This window comes from Meleagris gallopavo, chromosome 6, assembly GCF_000146605.3.
Source record: "Meleagris gallopavo isolate NT-WF06-2002-E0010 breed Aviagen turkey brand Nicholas breeding stock chromosome 6, Turkey_5.1, whole genome shotgun sequence".
Taxonomy (NCBI): Eukaryota; Metazoa; Chordata; class Aves; order Galliformes; family Phasianidae; genus Meleagris; species Meleagris gallopavo.
Genome location: NC_015016.2, coordinates 37,475,607 through 37,500,761, shown reverse-complemented (window position 1 = coordinate 37,500,761; position 25,155 = coordinate 37,475,607). Strand labels below are relative to the sequence as shown.

The 25,155-nt window shown below is 36.1% G+C and overlaps 1 long non-coding RNA gene across 1 annotated transcript in view; it reads left to right on the top strand.

Moving 5' to 3' along the window:
* Positions 1-25,155, top strand: part of LOC116216759 — a 70,581-nt gene that overhangs the window by 27,257 nt on the left and 18,169 nt on the right. The window contains exon 3 of the long non-coding RNA XR_004160152.1: positions 19,604-19,708. This is a non-coding gene — a long non-coding RNA (uncharacterized LOC116216759). The remainder of the gene's footprint in view (positions 1-19,603; positions 19,709-25,155) is intronic.

Genomic DNA, 25,155 nt, shown 5'->3' with positions numbered 1-25,155 from the left:
GTTGTCTAAACCAGAATGCCCAAGTATTTCTTCAATGTGTTTGCAGCAACAATGATAACGTATAATTGAATGATTGCATGACAAAAGTGACCATGGTGGAAGCTTGGTTTGGTTCTTGACTGTAAAGAAATGGATAAGACAAGCATGTCCAACCCTCGGCCTGCAGGCTGCACGCACTGCGACTCTGCTGTGCCAGTCAGTCTGGCCAGTCCTGAGTGCACACCCATCACTCACAACAGCCACACAGGAGTGTACGATCAGCATGGTCTGAGCTGAGATCAGGACATGAGGAGCATGAAGTGCAGTGCTAACTCAAGTGATGGCAAATAATTGTATGCATTTTGGTACACTGGCTAAAAACAGTCCTGTGAACACTGAGAAATATGCAGCCATGCTTTGCATTTTTCCTACTCTCAAGGAATTTAAGGATAGACTTCAATAATACTGAAAAAAAAAGTCTTTTTTTTTCTTTTTGTATATTCGCAACTCCTTTTTCAGTTGATAGAAATACATGACCTGCAAATTTTCAAATGAAATGTATATAGTTGCAATCAGATATTCAACACACAGAAAAATTTGATACTGTCTCTTTAACTATACTTTTATAAGCCCTTTCTTATCAGAGAGAAGCACCCTCACTTCACAATCACACCTTGTTCATGTCATCACCTTTTGGCAGTACGTACATTTGTGAACAACTATTTTCAAGGATGAATCAGAGGAAGAGTAAAATTTCTCCGATGAACACCTTGAGAGCTCATTAACAATTGCACTTCTGCCATTGAGCCAAACTGATGTATTATTTTCACAAAAACAAGGTAAGATATCCCACTAGTTTTATGTTTTCATTGCTTTTTTTTTTTAACATTATAATAGTAAATAGATATTTAAAATATGTTGGTTGTATATATGCACTATATTATATGCTTCATATGCAGCCCACGACAATTCACTCAATGCAGCCCAGGCAAGCCAAAAGATTGGATACCATGGGCTAAGGGAACCTTGTCATGGAAATAAACAGAAGTTCTTTGAGAGTAAGAACCTAACTACACTTAATACTGCACTCTGTGCTTCATGATTATTCAGATTGCAAGGTCACACCTTTGATTCCCAGAAGTATCCAATGGCAGCTCATGTTCAGCTTTTGATTTGATGCAAAACAACTGGCTCCCAGACAAGAAAGTTTAGAATGGAAATGCAGAGCATATGTGATAGTTATCCATTCTCTTGTCATTGGCCCTCTCAGGCCTATCTCAGAAGATGTCCCTTCTTCTGCCTCAATACAGTGACCTCCCCATTTGGTGGGCAGATGATGCACAAAGTACCTCTGTTCTGAATCGAGTCAGGCAGTGAATTTTACTGAGCTGTGGAAATGACTTGGTATTTTCAGAATGTGAACCTCAGGTAAAGTAGGGTGAGGCAAGCAGGCAATGCAGCGTCCAGATCCCACCATGGCACTTTCACATGACAGCAGATTTGGGGGATGGGGAATCTCTTTCCCAAATTCTCCTGAACGGTCTCTTACTTTCTTAGCTTCTACTAAAACAGAATATTTTTGTTTTGGCAGTTGAAGAGCTTTTGCAAGCAAGTAGCATAGTATATCTTTCATGTGCAAAGAAATATAAGTGGTGCTAAGCCTTTTGGTCAACAGCTAGTGACTGGACTCCCCATGTTGGCACACATTTTTGGCCCTGTTGTGGAATTTGATAAGAAAACTTAGCACAGGTGTTATCTGGCTCCTTCTTAGCTCAGTTTTGAAAAGAACAGCAGAAAACTGAAGTTAGCCTTCTATACCATGCAACAACTATATATTGCTTCCCCCCTTTTCTCATTGTCATTACCCAGTACTTGTTAGTTCTCAGTGTTACTACTTAAAGAAGTAGGTATCTAGGGAGGAGATCAGATTTCTGCCACCTACCAAGCTCATGCTTATTTAATAGCAACTGTTCTACCAATGATATCCAGAACTTCTCTCTCACAACATTTTCAAGACACCCACTGCAGACTTTTTTTACATGGCAAAGGCCATGCAAAGTGACACTACAGACCTGTGGTTTGGCACCTGAGCTAATCTTTGCTGAATCTTGATTACTTATGTCATTGTCTTTATCTTTCACAGGATCCAGAGATGTATGTGTCATCACATACCTAGGCATGTGTGAGGATGATGCGATCTCACTAACACATATTGATTTTTCTCCTAAAGCAAGTTTATGCCGGTGCTTTAAAAAGCCATTGCTAATGCAATCTATCTAGGTTTGGACAAATGTGGAAGCAACCTCCTTGCTGGGACTATACCTAGACCTAGCAAGATCAGAGTGAAAACCAAAGAAATGCTGGGTTCTGTAATTCAAGGGGTGATGACTTCAAGGCAGAGGAGCTAAATGGCCCTGACACCTCTTACATCATATAGACTGCATCAGTCCTGTCAGATAGACAACCATGTAGGGAGTTCTGTCCCAACTGAGTCAAACTGGAGTTGAGGTGCCAGTCGGTCTGAAGCTGAGATTCTCATGGAGTGTGCTGGAAGACCACAAGGCGTCATAAGAATCTCTCTACGTTCGGTCCCGGAGAGGCTCTCACTGCTGAATGAAAAAGCAGTTGAGATAACTTCTGGGCCTAGCAAGCTTTTTAAGGTGCATTGAATACAACAGGCATCAGTCGTACAGTTGTAAGTGAATATGGGATAACAGTATGGACACAATTGTCTTTAGCCATTTGGCATTGTGGCACGCTGAGTTTGAACGCAGTAACCATGAGCTCATAGGCATATCCATAAAATACATCAAAAAGATGTGAGGTCACTAGCCAGTTTTTTCCTTGATGATGCAACAGATTTACAGTGGTACACTGGAACAGATTCATTGTGTAAGTGATAAAGAAAATCAAGGTATGTTGTGAATTGCATTCATAAAATTGCATTCAAAGATGAGTCCACTTCATTATAATTAATTTAAATTAAATAATTTAGTAAAAGGATCTAAATTGTAGAACACATGTAAGATCATCATCATCTATCTGGTAAAACACCTGCAGTTTTTATAACCTAAGCAGGGTTTTCAGACCTAAGTTTCACATTTCAGTTAATGCTAAATGTTGTAACAAATGCTGCTTCATCAGCATTCAGATTGAGAGCTAAAGTAGAAATAGGAAAAAAATGTAGGAAAAAAGCTAAAACTTGGGGTGGAAAAGCCCAACAAAGAGGAAGACTCAACAGGTCTCTTTCTAGTGGTACCACAGAACTTTCATTGTCATTGTGGTTGAGTTTTTCCTTCTGATAAAAGTTAGATGGGATGAGGTATTCACTTCTAGGACTGTTTTACTTCTTTTAATCAACTATGCTGCTGCCTCTGTGAAGAATCATGTGAGTAAATATCATTAGTGAAAACAAACAGCACTCATATACACAATCCTGTTAGACCTAAGGTATGATGTGAACAGCTATGCAGCATTTGTAGTAAGTGAAACAGAAACAAGGATAATAGAAAATATTTTCTGAATAATATTTGGCTGAAGATGCCAGGAGACATATTTGCTATATACGGCACTAAATAATTATCAAGTATCTTTCCAGTATATCATTCTATATTTGTCCACAAAAGTGTTTACTAAAAAAAAAAAAACCAAAGTTACTATATTATTTATACTTAAACATATATTTTTTATTTTTTTAATTTGTTTTGTCTGCAAGTTTACAAACACCACAGAGCCAAAAGTATGTATACAGTTATGTAGGATGTAAGTTGCTTTTGCAGCCACTGAATCATAGCGTAAATTAGACCAACATCTGTAGCTGAAGTTTTGTGCTTATATTGCCAAAGGTTCTAAGAATATAATCATTTTGGCATAGGATATTTTCAGTGACCACCCAAAACTTTGAAAACAGAGGGATTCACACCAACATTACACAACACTTTAGGACAGAAAATGAAAGAAATGCTCTGTTCAATGGGTCTGAAGAACTGTCTCTTTTAAAATTTACTGCGTATTAATTATGTATGATGTTTCAGAGCATGAGAGTTGTTTGTAGCCTATGGCAATGAGGTAGTGAAATGAGACATTACTGAGATAGAAAACAAATATGTGTCAGCATATCAAATTACATGGATATTGGTAGCCTAGATATATTTGCTTGTTTGGAAAGCTATGATTGATATTGTGAAATTAAATCTCTGCAAACTGATCTTAGTTAGCAGTACCATATTTCTATTAAAATAACAACACTGAGGTGGTTGGATAAAAAGAACTGGAATTTTCATTTTGTGGCATCATAGGAAAGAAAAACTACAAATAAAATATCTTAAACTATTCTGCAGCTAATAATGATAGAGCTACTGAAGTGCATTTCAAAAGCCAAAAATCTAAGCAACACTCTATTCATTTGACAAAATAAGGAAAAGGTTTATGTGAGATTTATATGCGGCATATAAATATTTTATTTTTTTCCACCTTGTTTGAAAGATTGCGTTTCTCTAGTAGTGCACTAAACTACAAAATTCACAGGGAATTGCTTCTTTGACACAGGGGAAAGAAGGGTCTCCAACTTTCTGGCAATTAGTTTCTGTTTTGATTTAATGATGCCGTTTATTAGCTGTATTTTTACAGCCTGTAGGTTGTTCTTTTTTATCTTTTGATCCCATGGAAAGAGAAGCTGTCTTTCTTACAGCCAAAGACAAGCTGTTGAAATGGCTGCCAGCAGAATTGTGGTGTTAAAAAAAATTGCCTTGCAAACTTGAAATGGTTGAGTCAGTGGGAAGACTTTAACGTCTTCTACTCTACCCACTTGGATGCCTGTCTCCCTCCCTCCCTCCTGTCAGCTTTCTGAGTATTAAAACAGTCACTTTACCAATAATAACTGAAAAATATTGCCTTCTAGCACCTCTACTATTTTAAATATTTAATGTTTCACCTCCTCTTTCATACTGCTTTAAATTGTCTACAGCAATTCCTCAAACTCTCAGGGCTCACTGCTGCACTGTGCGAGTATTAGATAGACATGATGCTTAGTGGACTTAACGTTGTAATTTATCAAATGTAAGAGAAACAGCTCTTATTTTAGCAAGGATAATTTATGGTGAGATTAGGTGTTCTCACAATACATGCAAGGTATGGTTATCAGCTGGAACATCAGTATCCATCTGCATACCTTACAGTATTTTGTTTTCACTGATGCTTCTGCCTAGAGTGCTCTTACTTGTGCTGTTCATATTCAGGACTGCCAGAACTTCCGTATTCACTATTCTTAGAAGAGGCTTTGAAATTTATAGGAAAATGCCACTAGATTTCACCCTTACTGAGTTCTTTTTTTAGATTTTGTAGAATCTTCTAGCTCAGAGTTCTTATACATTTTTAAAAAATAAATGTTAAAAAAAGAAGTGTTCTAAAGATTTTAATTATTTTTACAGTTTCCAAAGTACTTTGTATCTATCTTCCTAAAGTAGCATATATTGTGCTGTCATATATAGAGAGATCCAGTACTGAGACCACATGTTTTACTGTGGTATGGTGACTGCAAATGATTTTAATTTCAGTGACTGATTGTATTTTACATTCAAGCAGCATTTGCGGAGGTTTCTCCATCCTTACCTTCTACAGTGCTAGTGAAAATCAATTACACTCATACTGATGTATTCTGTTCTCTTCTTCATAGTTTTTACCATTGCGTCCATTCACCTTCCATCAAGATGTTAAGCAGCATGCAGATGACTGATGTCTACTGTGCTTCTTCTTGGATTCCAGAGAGGCAGCATTGCGTTCAGGAAGGTTAAAAAACAGAACCTTCATTTTGAAAAGGTTGTACTAGAGGAGGAAGCTCAAAAGTATATACTCTGTCTTGAATAGGCACAGATGAGGTATCTGATGATCTCAACAATGAACAGGTAATCCAAAATCTGCATCTTACATGTGGACAGAACTTTGCTGGTTTTTGAAACTCCAGTGAACCAAGCAGAAAATTGTTGTCAAACATCATCGTCACGAGTGTGAATTAGGCTGTCTTTCAAGTAATATTCTTTGTGTCAGCAACCAAATTCTCTAACTTTTGGTATTTGTTGGCAAAAAAGAACAAGGGGGCAATGGATAGATTTGAAGTACCTGATACGCAGTCACTGAGAAGGCACACTTCAGTGTTTTGTATTGGTTGTGTCATACATATTTTATCATATTTGTATAGCAGACTGACAACCACATGGCAAATGCAATTTTGGAGAACAAGTCATGGCTTAACTGGGTTGAAAAGTCATTTAGCCAACTGCAGATATTATTCAAAATGCTCCTATAGAGAAAGTTAATGTTAGCTTGCTGAACCACACACGAAACTTGTCAACTGTATAATACAAGTCCTCAAGTGTCTGATTGTACAATAATGGGTTTTTTTATGGTATAAAATTTTACAAAATGTTTCTATTCCATGATTCTCTCTGAAAAAAAATGAATTAACTACAGAATTCCACTTCTTTCTTAACACCTCAAGTGAACAAGAGGAATTGTAGTAATGGAAGAATTAATTATAAGAGCAGCCAACTATGCAATATAAAAATCTTTAAACAAGCTTTTATTTTGTAATAAGTTTGAGCGCATGCTAAAATTAACCGACAGCAAACAATTTAGTACAGTTGTTGCTCTTAAAAATGAAAACCATGGTAAAATATAAAATGTTGGTTCTTTTTTGAAAATCTAAAATTTCTCATCCATTTCTAGTTAATATGAAAAAAAAAAATGGAAATTCAAATGAAAAATTAAAGGAAAAGGGAGTGCATGCTAGGTGATTATAATGCATTAATCTTTATCATATAAAACTGTTACTGTGCTCTCTACTGCACATAATAAATAAAAAACGTAGCCTGGTTTTGACAAAACCAGGAAATATCTGTGAGTATCGTTTCTTGACACTGAAAAGCGGCTCTTAGTCTTCTAGTCGTTTATGTCTACAAGGACATGCATTACTTCTCTCATGTTTCCATGTTATCTTCCTCTTCAGTCCCTGCTAATGTCTTCTCCTGGTCTTATCCTGCTGTGACTGAGCATTACAAAGTTTTTCACGCCTCCATGCGCAAGTCCATCAACCAATTAGTTTTAAGAGCACATGATACATATAGATGGCATGGCAGTGGGTTCAGACCTAGGTCAGCATCCTCCAAGCTTTCAGTCAATATGAAAAAAGTATGGGCCTACATTATCAGTTGTATCGATTTAGAGAGTAGATTTTTCATTGTTATTTCTTTTTCAAACTTACTTCCAGCTGTGATCACTGTTGTTATTCTTCTTTTCATTTTGGCATTTGCCACAGAATTTCTCACTGGGACAAACACTTTTAAACAAGAGCTGGAAGTGCATTTAAGTATGGCTCTCATACTGACTCTTCATAGCTTTTTGTTGCGCATCTTGCATACACGTACTTTAAAACACTCCAGTAGAATTACAATTTTTACATCTAATCAGCTTCTGTTTTCTTCTTAAGAAGCTTGGAATGTTTGTGTGGAAATCTTTTGTTTGCTAGTGCCTTCTGTGTGAGTCTGTCTTAAAAACATATTTTACTTGTAAATAAACATAGAACACACAATGGGCATTGTATTTTAATTGATCAGTTTTTCTAAGTCCAAATCAAATAAGGGACTAATTATTACTGATTATATTTAACATAAATTGAAACAAATGTGAGTAAAACAATGAGATGTGCATTAGAATGAACGCACCTTGGCATTTTGGTGATTGAGGATTTGAGATCACATTTGGGATCTCTGTTCGCAGAAAAATGGGAAAATGCTTTTCTGAAAAATTTAGTGTCTATTTTTTTTCCTCCATTGCCGTCTCAAATAGGATAAACTTTTATGTTGAGAAATTTGTCTCTTAATTTATAGCAAAGAGGTAGATTATACCAGTATCATCTCTTTAACTTTACCATGCTGATGCTTAAATTTGACTGTCTGGATGCTATCTATCTCTGTCTTGCATTAACTTGGTATCTTATTCTTGTACAATTTCTATTTTGTCATTTATGATCACAGTAAAATTATAAAACCATCATTACAGTTAAAAAGATAAGTAAGCTAAGGATTTTAAAAGAAATACAGCTTGATATTATACAAACTTTTTAGAATATAAAATGACATGGTACTAATGATTGTTAAAGCAACATAAATCTGGAAGCATCTCCATTCTGGATCTGCAACTAGAAGGTAGTACTTATGTGCAAACCACTGTCCCTTCCTTCTCTTTCATTTCTACTTTCTCCATTCCTTCAGTCTTGTGAGGTAAATGAGATAATAAGCTCTCTTGATATCTATAAAATCATGATGACATATTATTTCTGAAAATTTTTTCTTCAGTGATTGGAATACACTGATATCAAAGCTACCCAAAGTAGGTAAAAATATGATATTAGTTTGTTTTTCTAACAGCATCCATATGATTCTAAACATCTGATAGTGAAATCCGTGTTCCATTATTATTTATTTCAGCTAAGATTTCAAAACATTTTGGAAGTCTGCTTTACTTATGGATTTTATTTAATCATGCTCATATTTGCTAATGGCAGATATTTCCCTTTGAACTATCTGAGACCAAAATTATTCAAAATGGTCAGTAGCTACTAGTCAACATAAGTGTTGTACCCTACAGCTGGCTTTGTTTCGAAAGGACACTGAAGTCCTGCTATGCTACTATGTAGCCACAAGCGCATTTTTGAATACTGAACAGGACAGGAAATCATCAGTAAGAAAGGGAAGGTTTTACATATCTTTATTTTCTGTTGGTATGTAATTATCTCTACACCCATCACTCCCTTCGTCAGTGTGGTGCTTTAAGCTAATTTCCAGCAGTGTGTTATGGCCCAGACCTTAGTATCTAGTCTTAAGCACTTGTATAGTTCAGCTAGTACCAGGTGGCAGTATTAATTTGCTTAAGATTAAGCACATACCTAAAAATAACAAAATCATATTCTGGAAGAGCTTTTACAAGGTGTTATCACAGAACTGACTTGGCATTATGCCGATTACAATGTAGGAAGACTTTGCTTTGGTTTTAGATTGACATCCAGAATATTCTGTTCTCAAATACACTTCTTTTTGTACATTCATGGAGATCTATATGATAAGGATTCTTGTGCTGAGACAGTCCCTGTGAATTTAAATTGAAAACTATAAGCATCTTCTTGCAGATGTTAGGTAGTTTGATGGATCATGCATTTATGTATAAACGATTCTATCTTTTTTTGTTGCTGTTCACAAGAAAACAAAAAGTTGCAAAAATGTGAAGCTCGCTGAAACATATATATCATACTCTGAATTCAAAGTTTTATGAAATTATCAGAGCTTTTACTTGTCCAAAGAATTTCAAAATATCTTTATAGTCAATTAGCAGAGCTGATCTCAGGAGGAATGCAAAGGTGCTGTTATAGCTCTTGAAAAAATCTAGTTAGGCTCTCACATAAATTTCAGAAGTTCCTCAAGCCTCTCACATATCTATACTTATACAGCAGCCATTAGTGAAGATATCTCCAAAGGAAAGAACAAAATAAAAACCACAATCACTCCACCTCCAAACCCAGACAGCTGCATTTCATAGCAGAGTCTGAATCAGCGGATTGACTGTCTAAATAGAACTAAAAAGTTCTATTTAGCCCCAATCAGACACACAGCCAACAACTCAAAATACACCTAGAGAGCTTTTCAGCTTCAATGGCATTACCTTTTACTACATATTGAACTGTCATTGTATGAGAAGCTTCAGGAGATAAGAGCTTGAAAAAAAAATTCAAACTATAAATAAATTATTGACTTCAGTGTACATTTTAGGAGTTAAAATTTACCAGTAATATTGAATAAAAATCAGGCCACAAGTTTTCACATCCTAAAATCAAACTAAAAAAATCAACAGATTTCCATCTTTTCTGAAGAAATTGCTTCTGTTGTTTCTGCATTCATTGAAGGAGGTTGATATTATTGTAACTGCATATAATATAGTAAATACATGTACTGTAATACATAACTCATTTTGAGATAGTTCTGATACTAAAAAAAAATTTAAAACATGATCTACTTATCCATTCTTTTCTCCAGGAATGTTGATTACCTGTGACTGATAGAACGGAGGCTTTTAAAAGGTATTTTCTCTGTAAGTTAAAACAACTATTATCCAAGATAAAAACCTCAGTCTATGTTTACATATCCAAATGACTTGATATTTTAGAAGTAATAACTACTGTGGATAATGGAATCTCCTGAATAACGAACAGTATTGATTATGAGTCTTCCAGGTGATTATTTCAGTATAAAATACAGGCATTTTATCAATCAAAGCTAAAAAAAACCTGTTCTGCTTTTCCTTTATTATCAAATTTGGTGAACCAGATTGTTGTTAAAGGTCATCTCCAACCTGTGTTAACATAAACAAGTTTGGATGTTATTTTGAAAAAAAAAAAAGAAAGAAGAAATTTTGCCCAAATGAGTACAAATTGAGGAATTCTGAGGTAGGTAGAGTAGTACTGTGGAAAGAGACAATTCAGGAAAGTCTTTTTTCAGTTTCGCTTTACTTTAATTGAACTATTGACCTTGCAAAAAATATTCAGCTTTTTATGAGGGTAGTTTTTTGGTTTTTTTTTTGGAATGCCTTTTTGTGCCTGAGCTTTGAAACATGTATGATCAGACCCAGCTTCTCTCAGAGGCTGCTAGGTTTTCTAACTCACCGTGCTGGAAAACACACCAATCTTGGGAAATCAAGCTAATGTCTCTCAGCTGTGCAGAAAAAGTGTGAACAGCTCTGTCAAATGAGCTACCCCCATCTTCTTTTTTTCAGGCAGCATCTTATACTCGAGCAGTCACTTCACATTTGCCATTTGAGCAGTTGTGATATAACTGCTGTTTTATTGCCGGTAGGAGAGTTTCTGTGAGGGATCAGAAGCTGGTCTTTCAGCTACCCTGGCCAAAAAGGGTTTTAGTCACAGGACTCCATTACTGGTGAATGAGTAAAGAGTCCTGACAGGATAACAAGAGAATATGAACACATAGCTCTGGCCTAAAGGTTGCTAATTGACCAAGTGGTAATACGAGGGGAAGTATTTTTCAGCCTTGAAACTCTTTACCCCCAGATAAGTATATTAAATGCCATCAGTTAACCCTTTGAGTGCAATGACCCAGTGCTGCCAGGGACGTGTCTGGTATGATAGACCCTCATGCTTCCTAATCAGCAGCGACGTATGGAGTACAGTTATAGGTCCAGATCGGTGTTCCTTTGTTGGTTGCTAAGATGTCTCTGGGCATTTAAAGGTTAGACACTAAATTGCAAGCGTACAGCAGCTCTGGCTTAAAAACACATGAAGAAATACAATAAATCAAAAGAGCAGTCAAGAAATAAATTATAACAATCTAAGGTGAAGAAAAATAAAATCTGAAGGATTTTTCTTTGGAATCAAGTAGATATTTATTGTTGTTTTATTAGATCTCTTCTATCCAGATTGTTTCCTAAAGAGTGAATATATTTTTTGAGAAAACTCCAGCTTATTTCTTTCTCATACTTATATCAAAAATATTACTAAATTTGTAGAAAAATGTTAAAGCTGTTACATCAAGTGGGGATAAATTTATGAATAACAAGTCGGACTTCATAAAAAAAAAAATCCAGTCCTACATGTTTAGTTTTTGTACATTATTTTTCGTGTGGTGTCTTAGTCGTTAATTTATATGCAGAGTAGTTCTGTTTTATTCTTAATCAATGTTTTTCCTCTGTCAAACAAACAAAAACAACCAACAGTGGAAGGTTCTGTACCAATCTATGCGAGCAGAAAAAGACATCAAAGATTTCACTTTTGCTGTCTTGAGAGATGTTTAAAGTCAAAATTGTCCTTTCTGAGAGGTAGCAACTGCTTAGCAGAAACTAGAATCTTCTTTGTACTTACATTATGTAGGACTTTACCTCTTGTCTAATTTCCCTGAAATTAGTGGGATTACTCATCTAATATGATAGCAGTCAGAAGATTCATTCTTGGCAAACTCAGCCGTGTGGAAGCTGTAATCATTTGACAAAGTAGTCATTTTACTACTTCACTTTGTCTTCACTGATACAGAAGTAGGTATTTATATTGTATTGTGTCATGACTAGTTCTCATGTTCATGGAGGGCATCTTACAAATAGCGTGTATTTGGCCACCAGAAAACATTTCAATTGCCTTGAGGCACCTCATATTGTTACATTAATGAAAATTTACAAACTGATTGTTTCTTATCCTAAACTGTCCAGAAATTACCTTTAGGGAAATAATACAAACTTGTAGCATCATAAATAATAACATAGTGTTAAGAGTGAGTATAAAATTTAAGATCATTTTGTTTGGAACAGGGAAGAGATAGGGAGAAAATATCTCACTTTCGTAATTTCAGTGTGAGTATTTTTTCGTAGGACAACATCAAGACTTACAAACACTGAAAGCAGCAACTTACAAGATATATTGTTGAGTCTCAAATGTGAGATGTGTTACACAGGCATACCAAAACCAACACTGCCCATCTGAACTATTTCAGAGAGCCACGTGCTGGTTCTTTGGGTAAATCCAAAAAACTGAGTTAAAAGGCAGGGATTCCCCTGAGATTTGCAGTCATGAGACATCATGGGCTTTGCACGTTGTCTTTGAACTTGAAGAGCTGTAATGAATATAGCACCGTCTCTTAAAAAGGACATCAAAAATGTAGGGGAGAGAAAGAGAGATTTGAGCGGTGAATAGGTGAGTGCATTACATGGCAGTGCACATCAGCAATTGTATAATATATACTGTATTTTAACTTCTCATTTAAAAAATCCTTCTTTCAAAGCATCAATCACTCATTCTTTGAACATACTACACTATATTAACTCAGATTAGAGCAACGTAATTCTGTGCACCCACCATTGTTTCCAGCATCCACACTGTATGACAGCAACCTGTTCTACAATTACTAAGTGGCAATCTAGCAGGGGATATTCTAAAAGAGGTCCCTCAGTTATATTCCAGTTGAATATATTGCAGGCCTGTATGTTCTGTATGACCCAAACTAAAAGGCAGCATGAACCTGAAGTCTTCTCTGTACAGTTGACAAATTGGGATTTGACTGCTTGGCCAAACGCTAGAGTCTCTGTAATGTCCAGTTTCCTGCCTGTGTTCATTTTGGTTTCTTGTAGCTTAGTATTGACACTCAAAAAAAGTTTTAGCCTGGAAATGGGAAAGGAGCATTCCAGGTGGATATCCACATGTGAGAGCTCATCAACTGCAGCTCAGTTGCCACCACTACTTATTTCGGAGATACGTGACCGTCTACAAAATGCAAAATGCTGTGTATGTACCAAATAAAAACTGGATGTCCCACACACAAGGCAACATTTTGGTAGTATTTCACTGTTTTCATTTACAATGTTGCACCTTACAAGTGTAGATTGATGAGATATGTAGTTTCCTGCCATACAGGTGCTAGACGTGGTTGACTTAGAAACACGCTGAAGATGCAAATGAATGATAGCATTATATCAGTATCCATCTTGCTTTTAATCTCTAAAAAGGGTACATCTCATGTCTTTAGATTACTAATAATCAATAATCATATTGAACTTGTCTTTAAATTCTAAAATATACCACTGCTTTAAATGTAACTGAAACAACTGTTACAGTGGGTATCTTCTAGGAGGAATAAAAGCACTCCCATTTTGAAATGTCAAGATTTAAGCAGAATCAATTTGGTTTGTCTCGGTTTGTCTTGCATACTCTGAGCTCCAGAGTTGCCTTCCGCTATGGACACACACTTCCAAGGTTTCTTTCTTCTGTGAGACGTCAGAGCAGGTCAGTCGGAAGTCATATTTTTTATATTTGTTTTAATCGGTTTTGGTTTCTGCATTATAATAAATTTAATCAGATTATGGTTACTTGATCCCTAGGGGCTCAACTCTAATTTGCTCCTACTGCCTGGTCTTTGGTTAACTAGATATAGACATGAACTATTCCTGGCAGCGTTCCCTACACATTAGTTTGAGAAGCCATCATTTTTGTAACCGTCACTCTTGCCTTCATTCAATCACACCTTTGAGATTTCCCAATTATACAAGAGGTAGAAATTCCTCATATCAAATTCCACTTTCCTGTGTATGCCATCTTTATCCCATCATGTAGTGCACATCATTCTGAACTTGCTCATTACTCCTGTGGGTGGTGATGTGTGTGCTCATGCAGATGCCAGTGACATCTTTATGCCTGTGCAGTATCTTGCTCTCACTATAGAGCTCTTTGTCCATCACTTCTTTGAATTTTTTCAAAACAAACTCACAACTGTCATCGAATAGATGAAGTAAGAACATTCAGATCTAGTCTTTTACATCTTTCTTTTAGCCTTTTTTTTCTGAGCAAACAAGACCGTCACAGTTTCCCAGGGAATATGTACGTGCATTTGTCTCCCTCCCCTGAATCTGTTGACCCACTTCAACCAAATCTTATGGAAAAGGCTCAGACTGTATAGTTCACTTTGCCTGAGATAAGGCATCTGGGAGGTGTGAAAGACCATCAGTGATCTACAAGACAAAAACTGCAGTGTGAATTCAACTGAGATTATATCCCAGAGGATTCATTCAGGGAAGATTATTTAGAAAGACCTGACATAGACTAGCTTTAATTTCTGATAAAATACAATACAAAGACAATTCAGGAGATATTATTTCAACTTTACGTGAAACTACCCATTATTTCATCATGTAAGTAACATACCTTACTATTCAAAATGAAGCTGTGTGGGTGATCAGTAAAGAATATAATCCTTAGCTTTACTACAGACTTTGTAACATAGGAAGTAACATAAAGATGACGTAAAAAGTGAAATAATATTTCCTTAGCTTTTTTTATCCTTTCATGCTAGGAACACTGTACTGAAAGAAGCATTTGATTGCTGGGTCTGATCCGTACTAACAGTGGAGATCACACTGTGTAATCCATTTAAGGAACTGGCCAACCTCCACATATGAAATAACAGTGTTTCCTGCCATGCGTTTTGCTCTGCACTGGACACACTTATGCATAGCAAGATCTAGTTGAGAGTGAGAAAAAATGCTGTTTAGTAAGACTTAGAAATGCTTGGTTTCTGTTTACCAGTAATATCAATTTAGACCAAACATTTAAGATGGAGGTTTGTTCTGTGGTGCCTTTCATACTTCATTTCAGGGCTGAAGTTCAGTCCCAGGAAATTATTAGTAAACATGGAGCTGCATGAATAATAGAGTTGCTTACAAGGCACAAAACAAATACTCAAAATATTTAGAACTCTGTATGTAAGGATAATGTAGAGATTAGAAAATAAAGTGAAAATTGTATGATTAAGGAGGAAGAAAAGAGTTAATGGTCACTTTACATGTAATATGATAAAATAATTATATCTTAATTCCTTACTTTTTCTGGAATCTCGGTATTCAGAAAAAGAAGTCCAAATGTTAAAAACTGTTTCTTACTTTCATCACTTCTTTTTTGTGCTTTTGTTTATCGTACAAATTTAATTTTTTCATTATATATTTTAATGTTTCTTAAACCAAATGTAATTAGCAAGCATGAGATGCTTTGTTCATTAGTTTTCTTTTCCCAAATTGTTGAAGAAAAAAAACATTCCTTTTTCTCTTAGAACAGCCTGATTCCATTGACTTAATTAGTGCTATTCCAGATTTATAGGTGTTAATGTGTTTATTTTCTGATAGTGTTCAGAATAGATGTTAACACAGTACTCACCATTTTCCTCTGTATTTAATACGTCTGATTTTGTACTCAGAAGTTAACTTTTCAATCTCACTTTACTCACTATGGAACCTTTCATAATGTTCTCTCTTTTTTCTCCTTCAAGTGTCTCTCTTTGCAAATTGTAAGTCTACCAATCTTTTTTAAGTTTAATTAATCTTCTATCTGTCATTTCTTCATTTCTCTTACTACTTTGCCAAATTTGTTCCTGATTTTCCAGGTTTCAATAAACAGATTTCCAGGCATGCACAACTGAAAACTGTACAAAGGGAATTATAATCTGTTCAGCCTGTATTATCATCAAATCACAGCTTATTTGTTCCTCTGAACACATAAAGCGAATTCAGATTCCCACAGAAAATAATAATAATAGTAATCAAGTGATTCAAGAATCATCTACTATTCATAGGCAGAAGGATGAAATAGCCCACATGAGAAAATACAAAATGGAGTTAAACACTCAAATGTTGCCCAGGATCTTTCAGAAGCCTAGGGTTTATTTAATGTACAAGAGAAACAAAAGACTCATGTGTTTGTTTTTTCTTTATCTTACTGCACAGAATGTAAAAGGACTTTCAAAGCATTAAGATCTCTTCAGACTGCACAGCATGAAAGATGATTGTTGTAACTGCCTTGCCTCTTTGGTATTATTCTAAAATTCAGAACTCAAGAAGATGTGAAGTGGTTTTTTGAAAAAGTCTGCTGCATTAGACATCTAGTTCTATCATATTTGAGGCAGATTGAGTAAGCTGGAAGTTCTCCAGTTTGTCTGTGAATTTGTTCAGATCAAAACAATAGAAAGGAAATATCACTGAGAGAGATGATTTAATTTGCTTAACTATTAAAATAACGTAAATAATGATATTGTCACACATAATTTCCATTCAGTGACCCCCACATGTCTTTGGAAGAAACCAGTATCTTATTAACCTCAAGAGACACTGTAGTTACTTTGGGCTGTTATCAAAGAATGTTTAAAAGTTTATGAATGCTATTTCAAGGCTCTACTTTAACTTTTATTGCCAATTTTAAGACACAAACTATTCTTTAAAGCAGTTAAATCGGTCTTAGCTGTACAAGGTATTGACAGTCCAATACTCTTAGGCCTACTCATTCACTGAGCACTCAGTCCAAAGCCAAACAAGAATAAAAAATAAACTCAAAGGAAAATCATGAGGATGTGAGGGACAATTTAATCACAAGGCCCAATCTCATTACCCCTTGACATGTTTTGATTCTTAAACATGCAGGTAGACCTGTAGTACTATCATTTGCATGTTTCACCAAATAACTGCATTTGTCAAATACATCTTTTCTGTGACTCTCTGTTACACAAGAAATTAATAAAAGTACATTGGCTCTATTAGCAATGTGTTTCTCTTCCTTGAGCTTTATCGAGAGTTATCACGCATTATAGTTTGGTGACAGTGCTAGAGAAAAGTGAAGACAGAACTGACCTCTCATAGCATTTTTGTGACCATGGGGCTCACACAAGCAGCTTGGCATCTGCCGGCACATCTTTAGCGAGTTGGCAGCCCCAGCGCCCTTTGCAGGTTGCAATCAAACCTGCCTTCTACAGCAGCCTCTTTCTGGCTGATTAAGTTTAATGTAATTTTAATTAAAAACCACAGTGTCAAAGGGTTTAGCTGCTCGAGAAATGAGCACAGATTGTGGCACAGTGGCAGCAGTCACTTGGAAAATGGAAATGCATCCTGACAATATTGTGTAGGGGCCAGATAAACAAAGCTGCAGCTACTGTACCTTGCAAAAAGCTGGAAGAGACCATCATTGCAAGGAACCTTATTCAAAAATAAAGTATAGAGCAGTTCTTGTTCTTGTCTTTTTGCAATTTTAAAGCACATCTCAGTGACTGAGTAGAGTAATAACTGCCAAAAATTAAATTCAGCCTTTCCTTTCCTCTACATTTTTATATTTGTACAGTGAGATACATAAATCTAGGTTTCATTTTCAGTCCTTATTTATTTTGAACTGATTTGCTTCATGCAGTAGACTAATACAACTTTTCTCCTTAGGCTATAATGAAAAAAAAAAATCCTGAGATGAGAAATTTTACCAATGCTGAAAGCAGGGAGTGTTTTGCTTTTATCTGCTTCCAGCCTTTCTTGTCCCTTGAAGCTGATCACAAGGAGATTTTAATACTTTACATATTGCAGATATTGAGCAACATTTGGAGCATGACCAAAAAAATCATTCCACTGACAAAAGGTTGCATCATATCTGCAATGTTCAATTTCAGCAAGTCCAAGCATACATATATTGTTAATAGTAGTTTCCTAAATAAGTATATTTTATTTTTTTAGTTGCCATATTTTTAAGTAAAGAAAATTGCTTGGAAGTTATTAAACACCCTTATCTTGGCAAAAGTTGTTAGTTTTGAAACCTGTCCTTTGAGTCATATATTTGTGAAATTAAGATTTGATCCAAAGTCCACTGAAATCAGTGGAAAATCCCCAATGAGTTAGGCTTTGGATCAAGTCCTGAGAAGTATACAAGAAAATAGGTAGGTATTGCAGCAATATGATTCACAGGAATTCCTTTCAGCAAGAAGCCTTTTTATTATTTGTAAATGCTACCCATTCTCCGGGGCCAGAACCCCAGGAGAATTCCATCTAGTGACGTCAATTCTGTAGAGGAGAACTTCCTCCGTCCCCTTTTAGGTTTGTGGGACATTTTTGAACAGATGGAGCCTATATAGGTGGGATGGGTTCCATCTGAACAGAAGGGTCACAAATGCACCGACTGAGAGGATAGACAGAGCTATGGGGGAGAGTTTAAAGGAGTGGACAGGGGGATGGGAAGTCTGTACAGAATCCAGCAGAGAGGAAGCAGCAGCTAAAATAAGCAGATGGGTAGACAAGGGGAAATATTATTAAGGACTGAAATTTGTGACACACCTGCAGAAAAGAAAAGCAGGTTGAGAGACAAGATCAGAAGATAGAAATTCTGTTGCAATACAGTTAGGAGTCACAGAAGGGACTTGTTTAAGTAACGTGCAAAACAGATCAAACAAATAAAGACCATTTTAATAATAGTAATATTTTATGAGGACAGTTCTCCTGAGTGTAGGATAGTTGTTGTTGGTACTAGAATGTATTTACTGACATTGAAATTGCTTTGCTACCTAGAAAGCAACATGATAGAAAGCTCAATGAAGGCCTGAATCAGGCCTCATCTATTACAGTTTACTGACAAGTGAAACACACAGGACGTGAATATATGAAAATATGATGCACTTTCTGCCCCCAAAGAGGACAATGGAAGCACTGAGGAGAAAAAAAGATGCAGAAAGAAATTGAAAGTACATCACATCACAGAAACTTAAATTCAGAACACTTTAGAACAAACAAGACAGTGGAAGGACATAGAAAAATAACTGAGTATAACTAAATAAATTTAATAGGAAATAATTTGCACAGTTTGATTGAAAAATAAAAAATGAACTTCATCAGCATAGCTGAAGACATGTTTCACTTCCAGTTACATTGGTCTTGGGTCTAAATGGAAAGGATTATTGAATATATTTCCATTAACCTGTGTGTTTACATACTTGTTTTAAGAGAGCTTTCTCTCATCTTTAGCCTAGCATCACTGTTATCTCAAATAAAATTTCAATAAATGTATCACCTTTTATTTAGTAGTGGTTATGATGTGATAATAAGATTAACTTTTTAGTACAATTTCATCAAATAGAGCACATTTCCCCTAAAGTAGCCGTTAAATCTCAAGCTGTTTCATATTAAGCAATGCTACTGTCCCCTACACCTACTACTGTCACTTTATAAATAATAGGCAATTTTTTTTTGTTGTTTTTAAATACTTTTAGCAGAAAATATTTATAACTTGTCATTACAGATGATTCTGAATTATTGAAACTTCAATCAAGCCCTAATGTAATACTTGACCTTACAATGGACCAGAAGAAACCCAGATCAGAGCACTGCCAAGAATTTAAGAAAGGTAAAATATCTTCAATCATTTGTAACACATTGCTATGTGCCTAAGAACCTTTTCCATGTGGTTATTATCTCAAAAATCCTTAGGGCACCAGAAACACTCAGCTTTGCTTCTCAATTCTCTCTGTGCTTGTGAACAAAGTTCTAAGGATATTCCGTACGGAAACATGCAAGCGGTGCTTTTATGTTCGCCAAGGGAAGATGTTTCCCTGAAGCCTTTATATGTTTTCAGGAAAATCCTGAGCATCTGCCTGGAGCCTATTTGAATCATACATGCAATTCACCTCTACAATAAAATCTGACTATGAATCTAAAGGAAAATGCCCAAAGGGTTACATGGCACAATAGCAGGATACATACGGCATTTCACTGGCATGCATATAATCTTGTTATTTAAGAATCTAGATTTAGATGCTTACATGCAATTGTACAAATAACTAGTTATATGGAATGAAGCAGTGAGATAATTAATAACAACAGTAAGAATTTTCGAATTTCAGAAATGTCAAAATATTTGATCTTTAAATCATACTGACGAGGCATGCTACTATTACCTCATAAAGAATGCTGGAATAAAAATAGATATTTAATATCCTTTTTCATCATGTTATTATGGCTAAACAAACACAAGATGTAATTACTAACAGTGGATCCAAAGATTAGTTATGTAGCTTTCTGTCTTTCTACAACAATAACAAAAAGTTGGTAGAAGACTAGAAAAGTGCTTACTATATACCATTTTTACAGGCTTTCTAAATTAAATTAAAGCCACTCAACATAGCAAAAGAGCCCTCAGGCGTACTACTACATACTACTTATTTTTCAGTATTAAATATTCAGTGTTTTTCTTTTTAAAAGCATATTTTTTACAATTGTAATAAACTTCCATGCTAAATCATATTTGGGGTTGCATATAACCTTGTTTTTTTCTAGGTTGTCAAAACTATGCTATTCATCTCTCTTTCCAATATGTAAAAGACTGAGTAGATTTGGAAGGAATTTTCTGAGTAGTGTTTTCTTTCTTTATTGACTCAACATGTAAATTTTCTATTTACAAAATAGAAGAGTGAACAAATGGATATATTAGTCCAAGTAGTTGATTTAGTGTCGGCCATTAGATATCTATTTGTGTTTGTCTGATCTATATATTACACATATTCTCAGCTGGCTGACAGTCACTCCAGTTTTCATAGTGGAACCAAATACAGATACATAGAAATGTAAAAACCTTTAAATACTAATATGAGGACAGTACAGTGACAACATAATATGGATTCCTAAGTTTTTGAGTCAAAATTGATCTTTGTGTGCACAGTGGCTAATTTCAGTGAGGACGTTATGGCTTAGTTTGCCTTTTGATTTCCTCTAATTATCTCTCAGATACTGTACTTGTGGGACTCTTAGAAGCAGTCAGTGGTGTAGTAATTACCATCTTTAAATCAAAAGACTTCTAAACAAGCAAATGTCTTGGTTATAATTGCACGTTTTTATTACAGATTGTGTACTCTTTTTACAGTTGGAATGAGCAAGGATTTAAGTAGTGCAGCTCTGCTACCTTTTGCAAGGACATGAGTCCTGAATTTTGAAGGTTTAATGTATATCTGAATAAATTAATGGTACTGCATAAAGAACCTGGTGAAACCCTAGATTACCTCATTGCCAAATTTCAGTTTCCAAATGCAAGAAGCAGAATGCTTCAATAAAGCTCTTTCAATACTTGTATGGCTATTTTATTTTCAACTTTCAGGTTATTAAAAAATCCTGCCACTATTCTATTCAATCAGAAAATAAGTTTTCTCATTAATTATTTATTCATTACTTCAATGAATTTGAATTTTTGAAACTTACATGATACTGAGGTCCAGCTTTCATATTGCAGCAAAAACCAAGGTACTGCAGTCTAGCAAAGCAGTGACTATTTCAGCCAAGGCCTATCCCACTGCTCCCACTGAAGCTCTAAAATGATGGTCAGGTCAGGAGCTGAAATCACCAAGCAAGTTCACAGAAATGAGGAAGGTCTGAGGACAAGCCAGTTAGTTAAAAGGCAGGACAAGTTCAGGTCCTGTGATAGCCAAAGATGTCTGAGGTCAGGTAGGGAAGTCCACAGATCAGGACCCACTGTCATAGGTCCCATGGCTATGGCTAAACCATTGTTCCAGCACAGCTCAAACCTCAGATCATGAGTGCGTGTGGAAACAGCATTTGATGCAGATCAAGGCCATTAAGTCCTTCTAGAGTTCTAGGGTGCCCTCATACATAGATGTGTACCTGCACAGAAGTAGCTATGAAGCTCCCAGTTTCACATGAGCTGAAATTTAGCTAGATATACAAAGCAGGTTCACCTAAACCTCTGTCAACTGTATCTTCCTCTTGAGCAAGATTGCATTTCCTGCTTAGGCCACTCACCTGTAGCCCTGAGCATTATTCCATCAGTGCAAAGGATAAAGGGAGACAAAAGTGCGTGACTTTTCTCATTTCCTCTTGATTTTACTTACAAGGTTGCAAATTTAGTGGGCAACGATGGCTGTTGGAGACCATCAGGTGTTGAAAAGAGCAACACTGGAGCTGTGTAGTGAGCTTTGGGGGTTTGATGCTTTTGGGGATTTTGGAATCTACAAAGAACAGAAAAGATCCAGAGAGCATCAAGAAGTTTCAGTATGCAGTAAAAGAACAGATGTTCTTAATCAAACATTAGCCTCAGTAGGAAGCAATTGCTGCTGCTGCAGTGGATTGAAGGAGACTAAGGGCAAGAGAATTGCCTATAGATCATAACAAAAAAAATACCAAGGCAGAGCTGCTCTCTACAACACTGGCACGTGGATCCAATCCTCCACTGTATTTTAATGAACTAATTGTTAACCTGTGTTAACATTTACCTTAAACTATTCTGGCAACTGGGTACAAAATATTGTTGATTTTCATATGTAAGTACTGGTTTTACTTAGAAGATACGTTTTCAGTGCTGTTCAGTGGTAAACTTATCCTTTCTCAAGAAAGAAAAATACTCTGGTTTGTCATCCTCAAAAGACTGTTGACTTTAGGCCTTCTATCCATTTGCAGCAAGGAGGGAGAAATTGCATCATCCCACTAGAAAATGAATATGGATATTTAAATCTTTCTTCACTACTGGCTTATTCTGAAATTATGATTAATTTGTTTTCATAATGCAAATTCATGAAGATAAGGAAAAACATGGACATTTTCATGAATACATAAAGCCAAGCTCTCATTCACAAGTCCATATCTATTTTAGCTTCCTGACCACAAAGGAAGTTGTATAAAGGATAAATCAGTACAGTGATTTTATTTGGTGAACATGCTTTTTGACCACTTCTCCTTTCAGAGTAAAATAACAACATTTGGAAGCAGAATCTTCTGGAAGGGTGGAATTTTATTATAGTAGTAAGCATTGAACAATGCTGTATGAAGTAAAGAAGAACCTCTCCAAGGATCTTTTATCAGAATTTTGATCTGCAGTGTTGGCTCTCACGCTGTCCGGTTCAATTCATCTATATTCTGCTATGATCTTGATGTGCTCTGAAATTGCACCAATTGCTGGTCACAAATTTCACACTTACCACTTCAGACAAGTGAAAGGTCAAGGGCTTACAACAGTTGTGCAGCTACTTATCAGTACCACGGAGCACAAATATCTTGGAAGTGACTGCAGGTCAGATCAGCTGTAATTTATACTAACTATAGTGAGTCTATCCAGTTCTCTCCAAATTATATAGTGAAATCCATATGTTTGAACATTTAACAATTGTTTTGCTTCTTAAAGTTCCATTAGAACTGGCAAAATATAACTTTTATGTATTTTCAGGAATATAACAGTATGAAAATACTGTTGTGTATTTTAATCTTTTAAATTCTTTAAAAATCTTTTAAAAGTGGGATAGTTCATTTTCCAGTTTTGAAATGTTGTTTGTCTCTTAAATTAACTGCCATGTTTTAAGAATCATTTAAATATATGATGACCATCAAAAAGATCATAAAAAGCATCATCTTTGAGTATACTACACATTTTGTTTTCTAAAATTGAGACTCAAATTAAACATCTGATTTTCTTCTTCATATTGTTTACCCAACAGTACAGTTCAGCACGAGTTTATTCCTGATTAACAGAATTTGTTTTGTGAATATGAAAGACTTTACTTTGAATATCATAGAATGAATGAATGAGAGAATGGCTTAGATTGGGGGGACCTTAAAGATCATCTGATTGCAACCCTCCTGTCACGTGCAGGATTGCCACCCATTAGATCAAGCTGCCCAGGGTCCCACCCAACCTGACTTTGAAGGCTAGCAGGGATGGGGCATCTACAGCTCTCATATACCTGTGATCATCTTTGTGTGCCTCCTCTGGACAGCTCTGCATCCTTCCTGTTCTGAGGGCCCCAGACATGGACACTGTACTCTACATGGGGCCTCACAAGGGCAAAGCATATGGAACAATCACCTCCCACATTTGCTGGCCATCTTCCCTTGATGTAGGCCAGGATGCAGTTGGCCTTCTGGTCTGCAAGAACACACTGCTGGCTCATGTCCAGCTTTTCGTCCATCAGGACCTCCAAGTCCTTCTCTTCTCAAGGAGTTCTCCCATTCTGTGCTCATATCTGGGGTATTCTTGTTTTCACTTCTAGTGGCTGAGTAGAATTAGTTTGTTATTCCAGCAAAGATTATTCATTTTGTGCAAGCAGTTTTGTAGCTCTTGTTATAGAATCACAGAATCATAGAATTGCTCAGGTTGGAAAAGACCTTCAAGATCATCAAGTCCAACCACAACCTAGCCTCACTACCCTAACTCTAACAACTCTCTGCTCAATCATGTCCCTAAGCCTGTCCCCAGACTGTTTTTAAACACATTCAGGGATGGTGGCTCAACTACCTCCCTGGGGAGCCTGTTCCAGTGCTTAACAACCCTTTTGGTAAAGAAGTTTTCTGTTTTATCCAACCTTAGCCTCCCTTGGCTCAGCTTGAGGCCATTTCCCCTCTCCCTGGCAGCTGTCAGCATTGAGAAGAGACCAACCCCACTCTCACTGCAGTCACCTTTGAGGTATTTAAAGAGAGCAATAAGGTCTCTCCTCAGCCTCCTCTTCCCCATACTAAACAGCCCCAGTTCCTTTACTTACTCCTTGTAGGCTATATTCTCCAAGCCCTTCACAAGACTTGTTGCCCTTCTTTGGACCTGCTCCCGTACCTCAATGTCTTTTCTGTATTGAGGTTCCCAAAGCTGAACACGGTACTCAAGGTTTATCGGATACTATAAAATATATGAAAGTTTCTTTGGAATAGATTTTAATGATACAGTACAGCAAGAAGCTAATTTTTACACACACCATGGAAAAAGCACTTCAGTTCTTTGTAAAGTGAGAACACATCAGTCCCTTGCACCCAAAGTTAACTCTGTTTACAGATAGAAAGATACCTTAAGATTCTAACGCCCAATTC